The 12,522-nt window shown below is 37.5% G+C and overlaps 1 protein-coding gene across 5 annotated transcripts in view; it reads left to right on the top strand.

Moving 5' to 3' along the window:
- Positions 1–12,522, top strand: part of TRAPPC9 (trafficking protein particle complex subunit 9) — an 852,706-nt gene that overhangs the window by 515,516 nt on the left and 324,668 nt on the right. The gene's annotated exons all lie outside the window — the stretch shown is intronic.

Genomic DNA, 12,522 nt, shown 5'->3' with positions numbered 1-12,522 from the left:
CTACAGTCAAACAGTGAGTTAGTGACAGAGTTTAGATTTAATTGCAAGCATTCCTGTTTTGTCTCCTGCTCAACTCACTAGACCACGCTTTCTCTCAAAGACCTTAAATACATTTCAGTTTTCACACTGATGCATTCCACCACTACTACAGCCTTGCTGGTGTTTTAACCACCACGTTGTCTAACTTGCACGTAATCTTGCATTGCAGTCACAGATGGAGCTACACCAGTAGTATTGCAATGGTGTGAAATTTCAAGAAAATGCCGGAGTAAACACTGTCCAAGTGCACTAGGTGTATAATTCACTGAGATTATTTGGATGTCAAGTGATGTGAAGGGTCAATGGTGGTGTTTAAAAAAAAAAAGAAAAAGAAAAAGAAAAAAAAACAAATTAGGGAAGTTAAGCAGCTCTTCTAGAATATAAAGTCTGTATCTGCTAGTCTCAGTTAAATTCTCAAGGAGACGGACTGAAATCAAAGACCCTGATTATTAGGTAATTGGGTGGTTATTTTCTTTTGACTCCATATACTCTCTTTAAAAAGAACGAATGCTTACACTATGATCCTTGGATGATCATTGCAGTTTCAGCACTTTTTGTCATTCTAGTTAAAGTATGTGTTGTCATCTTTTGAAATGGAGACCAAGCAGCAAGGAATTGCAAATCATGTTGCTGAGGTACTTAAAGGGTACGTCCAGACTACCCGCTGTATCGGTGGGTAGCGATCCATTTATCGGGGATTGATATATCGTATCTCGTCGAGACGCGATATATCGATCCCCGAACGCGCTCCCCAGAGCAAGCGGCGGTAGCGGAGTCAACCGGGGAGCCGCGGCTGTCAATCCCACGCCATGAGGACGGGAGGTAAGTTGGAATAAGATACGTTGACTTCAGCTGTGGTATTCCCATAGCTGAAGTTGCGTATCTTACATCGACAGCCCCCCACCCCCAGTGTAGATCAGGCCAAAAAAAGTATCCACACATGTATTTGTTTACTTTTTTAAACATTATTAGTGGCCCTTTTATTTCTCTGAAAGTTATTCAAGATGTTGGTACAGGGATTTTTTTGTTTCCTAATTTCTCTTTAATCTTGGGACATGCACTATAGTTAGAGAATTGTAAACAAGAATAATTGATTTAAGGAAGTGATCAAAGAGCAGTTGTGGCCCACAGAGTTATACTGAGAAGCCTGTTTCCTAAATTTTGAATTTTTTCCCCAGCATGCAATGCACCATCTTGAGCTGAGTGACCTGAATCAAGACGGAACATTGCACACTGAAATTTCGGCTTCATGGGCCACATCTTTATTCTAGATGAAGATGGCTACTGTTGGCATGGCCCTCAGACTCGTTGCAGATGTGATCCTTGTTGAACTAAATATGTACTACTCTTTGCTCCCCTGCCTGTTTACATATCTTTGTTTTGCTAATGAAACCAGCTTAATGAAACTGGCTTCTTCATATTTCTGTTGCTAACAAACACGAGTTTTATTATAGCGTGCTACTTGGTGTCTCTGGTGAAATGTTAGAAAACTGAGTGTCATACATTTAAGTAAGCTGCATTGCCTTCCATTACATTCTTCTGTTCAGCAAAGAATCTCACTCCGGGGGTGAGGGGGGGACGACACATCTAGGACTGCTAAATGGTCACTACTATAGAATGTTCTATATACTGTTACTGCTTTTTATTTTTTTTGCCTTTAGAACTGTTAGTCATCTCTCATCTAATAAGAAAATCTTCTAGTGTTTTTTAATGCATGTATTCCCCATGGTTATCCAAGGAATGTGTCCTACCAAAAATATCTTTCTTAGAGATTTTAATCTTTTTTCTCTCATTTTTCTCTAGAGAGAAGAGTCTTTTCTGCAAAGTTATTAGGTAATTTTAGTAAAATAAAGCTTTGGTAACAAATAGCTTGCCATTAAAGAACACTAAAACTGCTCAGCTTCTGTCTGGGGTGGTGGCAGAAGTCTCATTATAATGAGAAGATGCACAGGTAGTTTTAGTTGGGATAGTGAGGTGCAGTCTGCTTTATGGTTATCAATAGAATATCTGTGAAGTCAGTAAGAGCTATCTGTTCAGAACTTGCTTGAGATGGCTTTATGTACTGAAGCCTGAAGTAAAACTGACTGATGAATGCATCTTTGCTCACTTTGATAGCAGAACCTGTGATAATGGTATCTTGTTTCAAAAGTATGTGTGTTCTTTCAAGATCTCAATGTATGTAAGGAATAAAAAAAGCCACCATTCCTAATAATGGTTCAGTTTTAGCAATGTTAGAAGCACTAATGTAGACTCGTGTAGCATGCTGACTGCTCACACGATTTTCAGTCAGTAAGCCTTCAAGTCAACTTATGTTCATCCATCTAGCTCAGCGGTGGGCAACCTATGCCCTGCGGGACGCATGCAGCCCATCAGGGTAAACTGCTGGCGGGCCACCAGACAGTTTGTTTACATTTTCACAGCTGCCTGCAGCTCCCAGTGGCCACGGTTCACCTTTCCCGGCAATACTTTTGCAAGGTAGCTGACAACCACTGAAGTTGAAGGGAAATCCGCTTGTTTGATTTTTATATTCTCATGATCCTGTATTTTCCACTCCGTGCATCTGATGAAGTGGGTTCTAGACCACGAAAGCTTATGCCCAAATAACTTTGTTAGCCTCTAAGGTGCCACAAGGACTCCTCGTTGTTATTACTGTTTTGCTTATTTTCTTTTCTGCTCCTGATTACCAGTGGGGAGACAAGGTGGGTGAGGTAATGTATCTTCTATTGGACCAACTTCTGTTGGTGAGAGAGACATGCGTTCTCTTACACAGAGCTCTTCTTCAGGTCATTGTCTCTCTCTTGTCTTCCTACCTTGTCTCTCTAATATCCTGGAACCAATAGGGCTACAACAACTGCTGCCAATGGATGCACCTTAAATCTAGAGGATTTTTTCCTCAGTATTAATTGAGTCCCTACATTATTCTGTAGGGGGGGAAGAGACTGTTGCAGTCTTTTCAGTGCAGGCACTGCAGGCTGTTACATTCTGCTGTTAAGTGTTTGTGTTGCATAATGTTTACAGACCCCCCCCAAAATGTTAACAAAATGAGCTTACATAAACACCCTCTATGCTGCAAAGACCATTAAATATGAATGGTTTCCAGTAAACTCCTGCTTCTTGGATTATGTGACGCAGGGCTTGTCTTCACTACCCGCCCAGATTGGCGGGTGGAAATCGATCTCTTGGGGATTGATTTATCGCATCTCGTCAGGACGCGATAATCGATCCCCGAATCGACGCGCGTACTCCATCAGCCCAGGTAGGAGTAAGCGCCATCGATGGGGGAGCCGTGGCGGTCGATTTGTTGCCGTCCTCACAGCAGGGTGAGTCGGATCAGATACGTTGAATTCAGCTACGCTATTCCCGTAGCTGAATTTGCGTATCTGAAATCGATCCCCCCCGTAGTGTAGACGTAGCCTTAGTTCGTCTGAAGTATCCTTCCTGCCTGTTCGTGACCTTCTTGCTAAACTTTATACTGCATTCCCTGGTGATTTTCCAATTTAAAAGTACAAAGGGGCCACAATCACTTTATTTCTGTGGTTTGTGTTATTAAAACTTTCTCTCAAAGCCCTGAGCCAAGAGAAACTGAACTGACCTGGCATCAGTGGCTTTCCTCAGACAAAAAGATCAAACAAATAGAATCACTCCCAACATTAGAAAGATTTACAAGAGTTCTAGTGTTCTACTGCAATTCATTATTAAAGATTCCCCCCTCCCTTTATTTTACTTGGGGTGGCAATAATATCAGCATTTTTATTAATGTTCCTTTAGGTGTTGTTGTGTCTTTCATTTCATTTTCCAAGTTACCTGAGGGGAAAAGATTGCTGTGCTTCTTAGTGACAGAAACTGTTGGGAAACAAGCCAGTGTTATGTCTATTTTAAGAATCTCAAAGTATGGTGAGTAAAGCTTTAGAAATGAGAAATATTGAATGGTAGAAAGGGAAGTCTTGTTGCGGGTCTTATATGGTGTTTAAAATAAAGGAAAGCAAGGTGAATTAGATGTTCCCAAGCATAATATCTACAATGCATACATAGAGAATAAAAAAGATACAAATTATGGTTGTACAGTTATAATTATATATAATCGCATCAGGAGGACATCTGATCTTATAAAGCATGGGATCAAAACTAGGATGGTTTATGTAATCTCAAGAACCCCAGGATAGTACCATCGCTAAAAAATTAAACAAAACAACAACAAAAACCTTTGCATTCCATTAAACATGGAAAGCAAGCTCTCAAAATTGTTGGGAAATTCTAAAAGTTAAGGTTGAATCTTCAATTTTATCTCTACTCTTCCGTGCATATAAAAAAGCATCTGTTCAAGTCAATATATATAATTTAATATATAATACAGTCTGGCTTAAAGAACCTTACATACAGTACTCATGCTGTGTGCTGCTGCTTCACAAAGTTATGATGACCAGCAAAGGCACTGGAACTAGCTGTATGCAGACTCAGGAAGAGGGATGCTATTTGTTTGCAAAGTTTTCTTTGCAACCCGAAGAATCAGAAACCACATGATTGCTTGAATTTTTTGAAAGCTTAAAAGCTGCAGAAACTCATAATGTATATAGGTCTCTTCACTCACAAAGTGTAGGAAAGCAAAGGGCTCTTTTAAGCCTTATCCATGATCACAGGAAGATTATTCTCAGGGAGAAGCATAGAGATTTTATTTCAGCTGCCAGGAAATAGTTAAAAATCACCAGTTTTCATTCATAGGCTAAGTTTTATGAGTTTTAAGTGGCGTACCAGTTAGTTACATATTTTTTTCTAAGCTAGAACATTTCAACTTCATGTCTGCAAAATGAGCAGTTCAGAACAAATCTATCTACTGCATTACACAGCACATCCAATCTGGATCGTCTGAAAAAGAGCTCTGTGTAAGCTCGAAAGCTTGTCTCTCTCACCAACAGAAGTTGGTCCAATAAAAGATATTGCGTCACCCACCTTGTCTGTCTAATATCCTGGGACCAATAAGGCTGCAACAACACTCCATATAAATTTATTTGAAAGAGAAAAAGTTAACTTATTGATATAGTACTGATTCCATCCTATGGGTATTGTTTGGAATGGTGAGAAAACTTGTACTCTTCTTACAACTTGCAATGGTACAGATGTAATTCTATTTACAAAAACAAATATGTATTTTATCACTTTCAGATCCCCCTCCCACTGAAATGTCTCCTTAATAATTTCACAATCTTCTATTTTTTTGTAATTTCCTTATACTTAGTCTTGGAGAAAACAAGGGTGATGTTAAAATCTGCTTAGAAAAATATAAAATTGGGAGAGAAGTTTGCACAAACCCTTCACAGTTACCAAAATTACTTTAAAATAAACATATTTACATTCCCCCGCACTGTTCATTTTCCTAAAGAATTTGTTTAACCTATAAAATTATAGACATCGCAGTTTGAATTATAGACTTGGTAAGGATATATTGACAGGTTAGCACTTTGAATATGCAAGGATTTTAATTAGTTTTGTATTTCATAACTTTAAATTAGATAGTCCAGATAAATATTATTGAGCCAGATTTTAGAATAGTATGCATTATTCAGATTAATTTAGACTTTCCACCATTTTTTACTTAATGAGCTTATATTGAGAAGGCTATTAATAGAACAGATCAATACTGTTAATTTTTCCAGGATGGAGGCAGGCATAGAAGAATAAGAAAGTTTAGCAAGGTAATTTGAAAGGCACTCATTCAACTTTAAATCTAATCAGTTAATTAAAAAAAAAAAACGAGTTAAGGTAAATTAGGTACTACATGTGGCCCAAATCCCCAGCTAATTGTTGTGGTTTTACGGTCATACTCACCTATTTTTAGAAATGTTTTTCTCTTCCCTGTTGCTGTGTGAAACACCATACGCAAACAATAGGAAACACTAAGACCTCATCCTGATAGAGGATTCACACACCTGCTTCCCGGCTGAAACTGGCAGTCCACCTTCATGACTTACTAAATTGCTGTTGGTTACCCATTGTTAGTACATCAGGCACATACAGTGGACATTAGTGGGAGACAAAATGCAGGCATTATAGATCAGAGATGCATATTTCATGACAGAAAGGTTTCTAGTGAATGGTCCCTGCACTGTATTATTATGATGACTTAGGCCCTGTTCCTGCAAACACCTAAGCATGTGAGTATCTTCATGCATGGGAGTATTCCCATTGAAGTCCACAGACTGCTATTCACATGCATAAGTTTATTCTTACACATGCTTAACTTTTTACACAGTTGGGGCCTTAACAAGGTTTGTGTGCTTTGCTCTGCACACAAGCTTGACAGCCAGAGACTCCTTAGTTCTAATTCTGGCTCCGCCATCCACTCCCTTTGAGCAAGTCACTAAATTCCTTTATATCTGTTTGTGTCTCAAAGGCCCTGATCCTGCAGATATTTATGCATATGCTTGACTAAGTAGTCCCATTGACTTGGAATTACACATGGTAGTAAAGTTAAGCACATGAATAAAAGTGTAGGACTGGGGCTTGATATGGAAATAATGATACTGACACATTTCATCAAGGTGAAATTAAAGTCTGTGTGGCATTTTGAAGATATAAAGTGTTTTGTATGTATTATTATGTTTTCAGTAAGAAGTCCTGTTTTTGAGAGAGGTCAAGAGGTTTAGAAAGATCAGTTCTTTCTCCAGTCTTGCTCAAATTTGCATGCAACATTTGAGAGAACTGGTAAGGCATTATGGACTCAAATGCCAACAGTATGCAGAACTCATACAGCTCTATGTATCTTTCACAATGTATGACAACAGCATTCTCATTAAACTGGCCCAGTACTTAGATGAGATATCCTCATGGATTAAGAACATCTGGTTGAAACTGAACCCAAGCAAATTGAAAGTTATGCTGGTGGGCATGGAAAGCACTTTGAAGAGTGCAGTCTCATTTGGCTGAAATTGTACAACCACAGCTGCTCAGTTCAATCTGCAAATTAGGATAGTGTTCCTGAATTGCTTTTTGACTTGACACTAAGCTCTAATATAGCAGCATCTCCAAGTAACTCATTCTATCATCTATGGCAGGCTAAGAGATTGCATCCTATCTAGCAGATGATGAGCTGGTCTCTGTTCTACACACTTACAGCTGCACTACAGCAATGCTACCTGAGTGTGAAGCCATCAGCCCTTGGGAAATTCCACCTAGCACAGAATGGCAGCCTGTCTCTTCAGCTACCACAAGAACATTAGATCTGTCCTCTCTTTTCTGCCCCGGTTTACCATGGAATATCAACTCAAGTTAAGTCTCTGTCCTAAGCTTCAAGGTTCTTAATGGTTCGGGCCCAGAATGCCTAAAAGATTGTCTGAAGCTGTGGGCACAATGGATCCACTACAAGGGTAAAGCTCACTTGTACAGGACACAGAACTTTCTCTGGGACTGGACCAAGAATTTGGAACAAACTCCCAAAGGAATTAAGAGCCATTAGAAAATTTACACTCTCTTGTTCCAAGTATAAATACACTTCTATGTTCTTGCTTTTGCTAATATAATCACATAGCACAGTGTACATATAATACGTTTTCAGTCAAAGAATTTATGTGAAGATGGAGTTAAGGTTAAGATACTGTATCAGTAATTGAAGGGTAAGAAATTTTGCAGAGATGTTGTAATTATCCCAAAACCAAGCATTACAAATCCAGGAAATTGAGAGTTAAGGTTATACTTAAAATAAATCCACACATATTAAAAAAAGAAACATAGTTAAGGCACCCAAACAACTGTAACTCTGCCCTATAGTGATGTAATTCCATAACCATACCATTACGATTATGGCACTTTGGTGTTTCTGGTCCCAGACTAGATTAAATTTGTAAAGACACTCAATTTTTTCATACTTTATCCCTTTGTGTCATCACTACAATCCAGATTGAGGTTGTTCTTCCCTATAATACCTTTACTAAATAAACAGCTTTCCCCTTTGGTTCTGTGAGAAAGCTCTTAGGCAAGATCACTGTTCCCCAAAGTCCTGTGTCGACTTTGGAGGTGATGGTGGTAAGTGTTTGTTAAAACTAATTCATCCAGCTTTTATGAAGCAGCTTGCCCACAGTCACTCAAAAGTCAATAGAGCAATAGAATACTGTCTTCTACCTCACAGTTCTATGGTTTACTACAAGCCTATCCTTCCTCCCATTTTATTGGAGAAAATGCTTGAGGATGCTGATAGTTGGAAAATTGGTCCGTATGACATCACCATCATTTTCCTTAACTCAGATTGTTAATTTTTGATAGTGCATTTTCTTTTTCTGCTAGCTTGGGTGATGAGTGGAGGAGCACATCGCCTGAATGAGTAGTGGGTTGTTATGGAAACTAGAAAAAATACACTGAGCAATTAATTCCTCTTTCTCAGAAACGTGCCTTTGGGTGCTGTTATCCTGATTAATGTTTTGGAGGTATGATGACGTGCATTTTTCTTCTTTTTAGCGGTCAATCGCTGCATTCAAATTCTAGTAGTTTGAAGACTAAATCTAAATCAGGACTGTGACATACCATGTTGCTTTAAACTGTTTATTTTAGTGCCCCTGAATATACCAACATCCCTTTTTGATATACGAAAAGATAAGACATATTTTTCTGTAGAATACCTGCCAGCATAATTAATGTCCACTGTTCCCATATTGAAAGGTAGATTTTGTTGCAAGTTGAGAGGTGGAAATGTATATATTTAACCTAAAACTTAGACTGGAAATAAGGGATAAATTGTAATGGTTAGAGTAACCAACCATTGGAATAATTTACCAGCGATCATGGTGGATTCGCCATCACTGACTTTTTAAATCAAGATTGGATTTTTTAAAAAATATTCTCCAGAAATTATTTTGGGGAGTTTTCTGGCTTGTGTTCTACGGGAGGTCAGACTAGATGATCCCAATGGTCCCTTCTGGCTTTGGAATCTAGGAATCTATTACATAAGGAGTTACTGGAAAACTTTTTTCCTCATATTGATATGTACAATTGATTTAGATAGGAATTTGTCTATTATAGTAGGATGGAGGAATTAATATGGTTAGTATACTCTACAGGGTATAAAGAATGCCTGAATTGATCTTAGTTTCTTTACTCCCTAAATGGCTAAAATGGGAATGCAGTACAATTGCTATGAAAAGACTGAAGTCAAAATGTTCATATCTTGGCACCTAAAATCTGGGTTCTGAATCCATATTTAGGCACCTACCATGACTCCTGTTAAAGACATGGACTTCTGTGGGACTCAGAATCTTATAGGACATCAACACTACACTTCTGAGATTCTTATGGCAACAATCTCTGACCTTTGCCACATTTTTCTTTTCTTTTTTATCCAATTTTTTGTAAAGAGAAAATGGCTATATTAACAAATTATCACCACTCTGGCTTGACTGCACCACGGTGGACAACACTTAAAGTTTTGAGATGGAGGGAAGAGGTTGTTGTCAAGGGGGATCCAGTGTGAAAACTAATCTGACTGTAAGTCTGAATTCCATTGTGTGAAGTCTTTTTCTCAGATTACAACTATTGGTTACTGAGAACTAGCCTACTTTACTTTATTTCACCAGTAGTAATTGCTTCACATTTTGTGGTGCAGTTTTCTTGTGCAGACTTCTTGTTTGTTTGTTTTACAAAGATAAGTTTATCCCTAGCAAGAAATTATACTCACACGGACAGAGCTGTCTCTAATGAATAGGATGAAAAATAGTAATAAAATTAGATTTATTTAGTCTATTAGTGTTTGATTTTCTGGGTTGGTTGGTTGTGGGAGTTTGTGTTTTGTTTTCATTTTATTTTGTAGTTGGCACATGCAGTTTCAGACAGGATGACATTTTAAAACAGAAAATACTAATGTTAGACAAATAGCCAGTATTCCAGATATGACTGTAGGGGCAGAGTTGTTTGCAAATATCTCCAAGTTCCATTCAGAACCTAAAAAATTACCAACAGAGTTGTGGAAAAACTGTGATTCCTGCTTATTAGGGAAATATTTTAATAGTGTTTTTAAGAGCGTTTTATTTTTATAAGCTGTCGAGAAAAATCTAATCATAACATAAATGAAGCCTGTTCCTGTAGTGAAACCAATTGTCACTATTAACTTTTTAAGGCTGTACCTACAATGCTCAGATAGACCCAGAGTCACCAAAATCTAAAAATAAATAGTAAGATTGTGGGTTCTTCTCAGGACAGAGAGAAGAGATTTAATTTAATTTAATTAATGGAGATATCCCATCTCCTAGAACTTCAAGGGACCTTGAAAGGTCATCGAGTCCAACCCCCTGCTTTCACTAGCAGGACCAAGTACTGATTTTGCCCCAGATCCCCAAGTGGCCCCCTCAAGGATTGAACTCAGAACCCTGGGTTTAGCAGGCTAATGCTCAAACCACTGAGCTATCCCTCCCCCCGAATCATTCAGGTACTGTCACAGAGAACATTGAAATGAATTACATGTATAAAGATGTCAAAATAACAATGAATAACAATGAATTAACCAGTAGTAGAGTAAAGAAATGAAGGAAAAACAGTCAGTTCTTTTACGACTAAAGATTTTGTACATGATTGAAATTAACATATTATGAGAAGATATCCAGTACTTTATTTTATAAATCCATGTTTTCAAATGCACCTATACATCTATATCTGCATTTTACAATATAAAAAGTAATTGTGGTGTCACGTACATTCAGATGGCTGAAGAAACATTACCTTTTGACTTTTGTGCCTTTCGATGCTCAACAATAAAATTTCATTGTTTTTTTGTTACATATTATTTAAATTCATAATAATGGACTAGAGTGACACTGTAGTTGTTTATTAGATGAATTCCTGGTTATTTTTAGTACTAGTAATTTCAAGTTCAATCAGGTTATGATGCTGAATGTCAGACACCTGGGTGAAATCCTGACCCCATTGAAGTCAATGGGAGTTTTGCCATTATTTGTAAGTTATGAAATGTTTCCAGGCTCTTTCAGAGTTATTTTTGTAATGTGTTAAATTTATGGTGTGTAACTATACAAAGTATTTAATCTATTTCCATCACAATAAAATTTGCTGATCTAAATTGAAACAAATATGGCACTTTGGCATCTGGCATTAATTTGGGATCATAGCTAATTACTGACATGTAATTAAAGGGGCTTTTAAATCATCATTTCACAAATGTTGTTTTTGTATCTTCTGCTATTTCTTTAAATCTCTGAGACCTGGTCTCCACATAAAATTTAGATCAACATAGCTGCATCACTCTGGGATGTGAAAAATTCATGCCCCGAGAACCATACTATGCCAATCACCCCTTGGTGTAGATGTGGCTAGGTTGACAGCACAATGCCTCCATCAATCTAACTATTGCCACTTGGGGAAGTGGATTACCTACAGTGATGGAAAACCCCTTCCATCAATGCAGGAAGCATCTACACTCTGGAGCTGCAGTGGCATAGCTGCAACACCATAGCTGTGTTGCTGTAGCACCTGTAGTTTAGACAAGCCTTTATAGGGCCTCATATTTTGGTTTTGGGGTCATTATTTTTTAAACTTGAATGTGACGTATTTATTAATTTGGGAGGTGATCCATTAAAGAGTGAATTTCTTGAAAAGTTTGATGCATTTTGCCATGTGTTCAGGCAGTCATGTTCCCTTGCTGTTTGGAGGTAATCATGTTACATCATGCAAAATAATACATTAAAAAAACTGTAAAGACAGATGCATTTTCAGGTCTGGCAATTGATTGTCATTTCTATTGTCAGTTTCTAGTATGTAGAAATAGAGAAAATGAATAGGAAATGTTATATTGCTGGAAACTACTATGCTCATTTTTAAATTAATATTTTACATAGTTGGCATATGTGTAACTTGAATGATAGCTTGACAATATTGACAAATAGGGCAATCGTGTTCCTTAGTTTCTGTTCAAGTGTGAAGATCAACAGCCCTTGAAGTATAGCTATGGTGTGAACACTCTACATTATTTTTAGTCTTATCGTGTGCTGAGTAATAGAAGCCTGGTTTGAGAGCCAGCTGTTTGGTTTAATTCAGCAGACTATTTATTGTAAATGAACATACGCCTCCTCCCATTATCTCACCTCTTATTGGTGAGATCATTGATCTCTGTAAAGGTAAACTTTGCTTTGCTATAAACCTGTGTTTTACGTTGTACGTTACTAATTGTGATAGTGCAAAGCCAACAAACAGATTTGGACTTCCTCAGGCAGGCTGTGAAAAAAATGATATGGGAATTTAAAAAAAAAATCCAAACTAATTAAAGAAGATTTACCTATTTTCACTGGCCTCAGATTTAAAATGTCATAATTGTCAAAAAAGGGACCATATCACAAGTTCATTTTTATAGGTATTATGAATTGTCGGTGCATACAGTAATGAAATAATTATGTTCAGTTCTTTGGCAGGTTCTATTTATGTAAACATAACTTTACAAAAGAGTATTTGTATGCCATATAGGTATATCTGGCTTGATTTTATTGTACCTTTTGAATT

The sequence above is a fragment of the Chrysemys picta genome, chromosome 2 (assembly GCF_011386835.1).
Source record: "Chrysemys picta bellii isolate R12L10 chromosome 2, ASM1138683v2, whole genome shotgun sequence".
Classification (NCBI taxonomy): Eukaryota; Metazoa; Chordata; order Testudines; family Emydidae; genus Chrysemys; species Chrysemys picta.
Note: the sequence above shows the minus strand (reverse complement) of the source record. Positions and strands in the feature narration are given on the sequence as shown.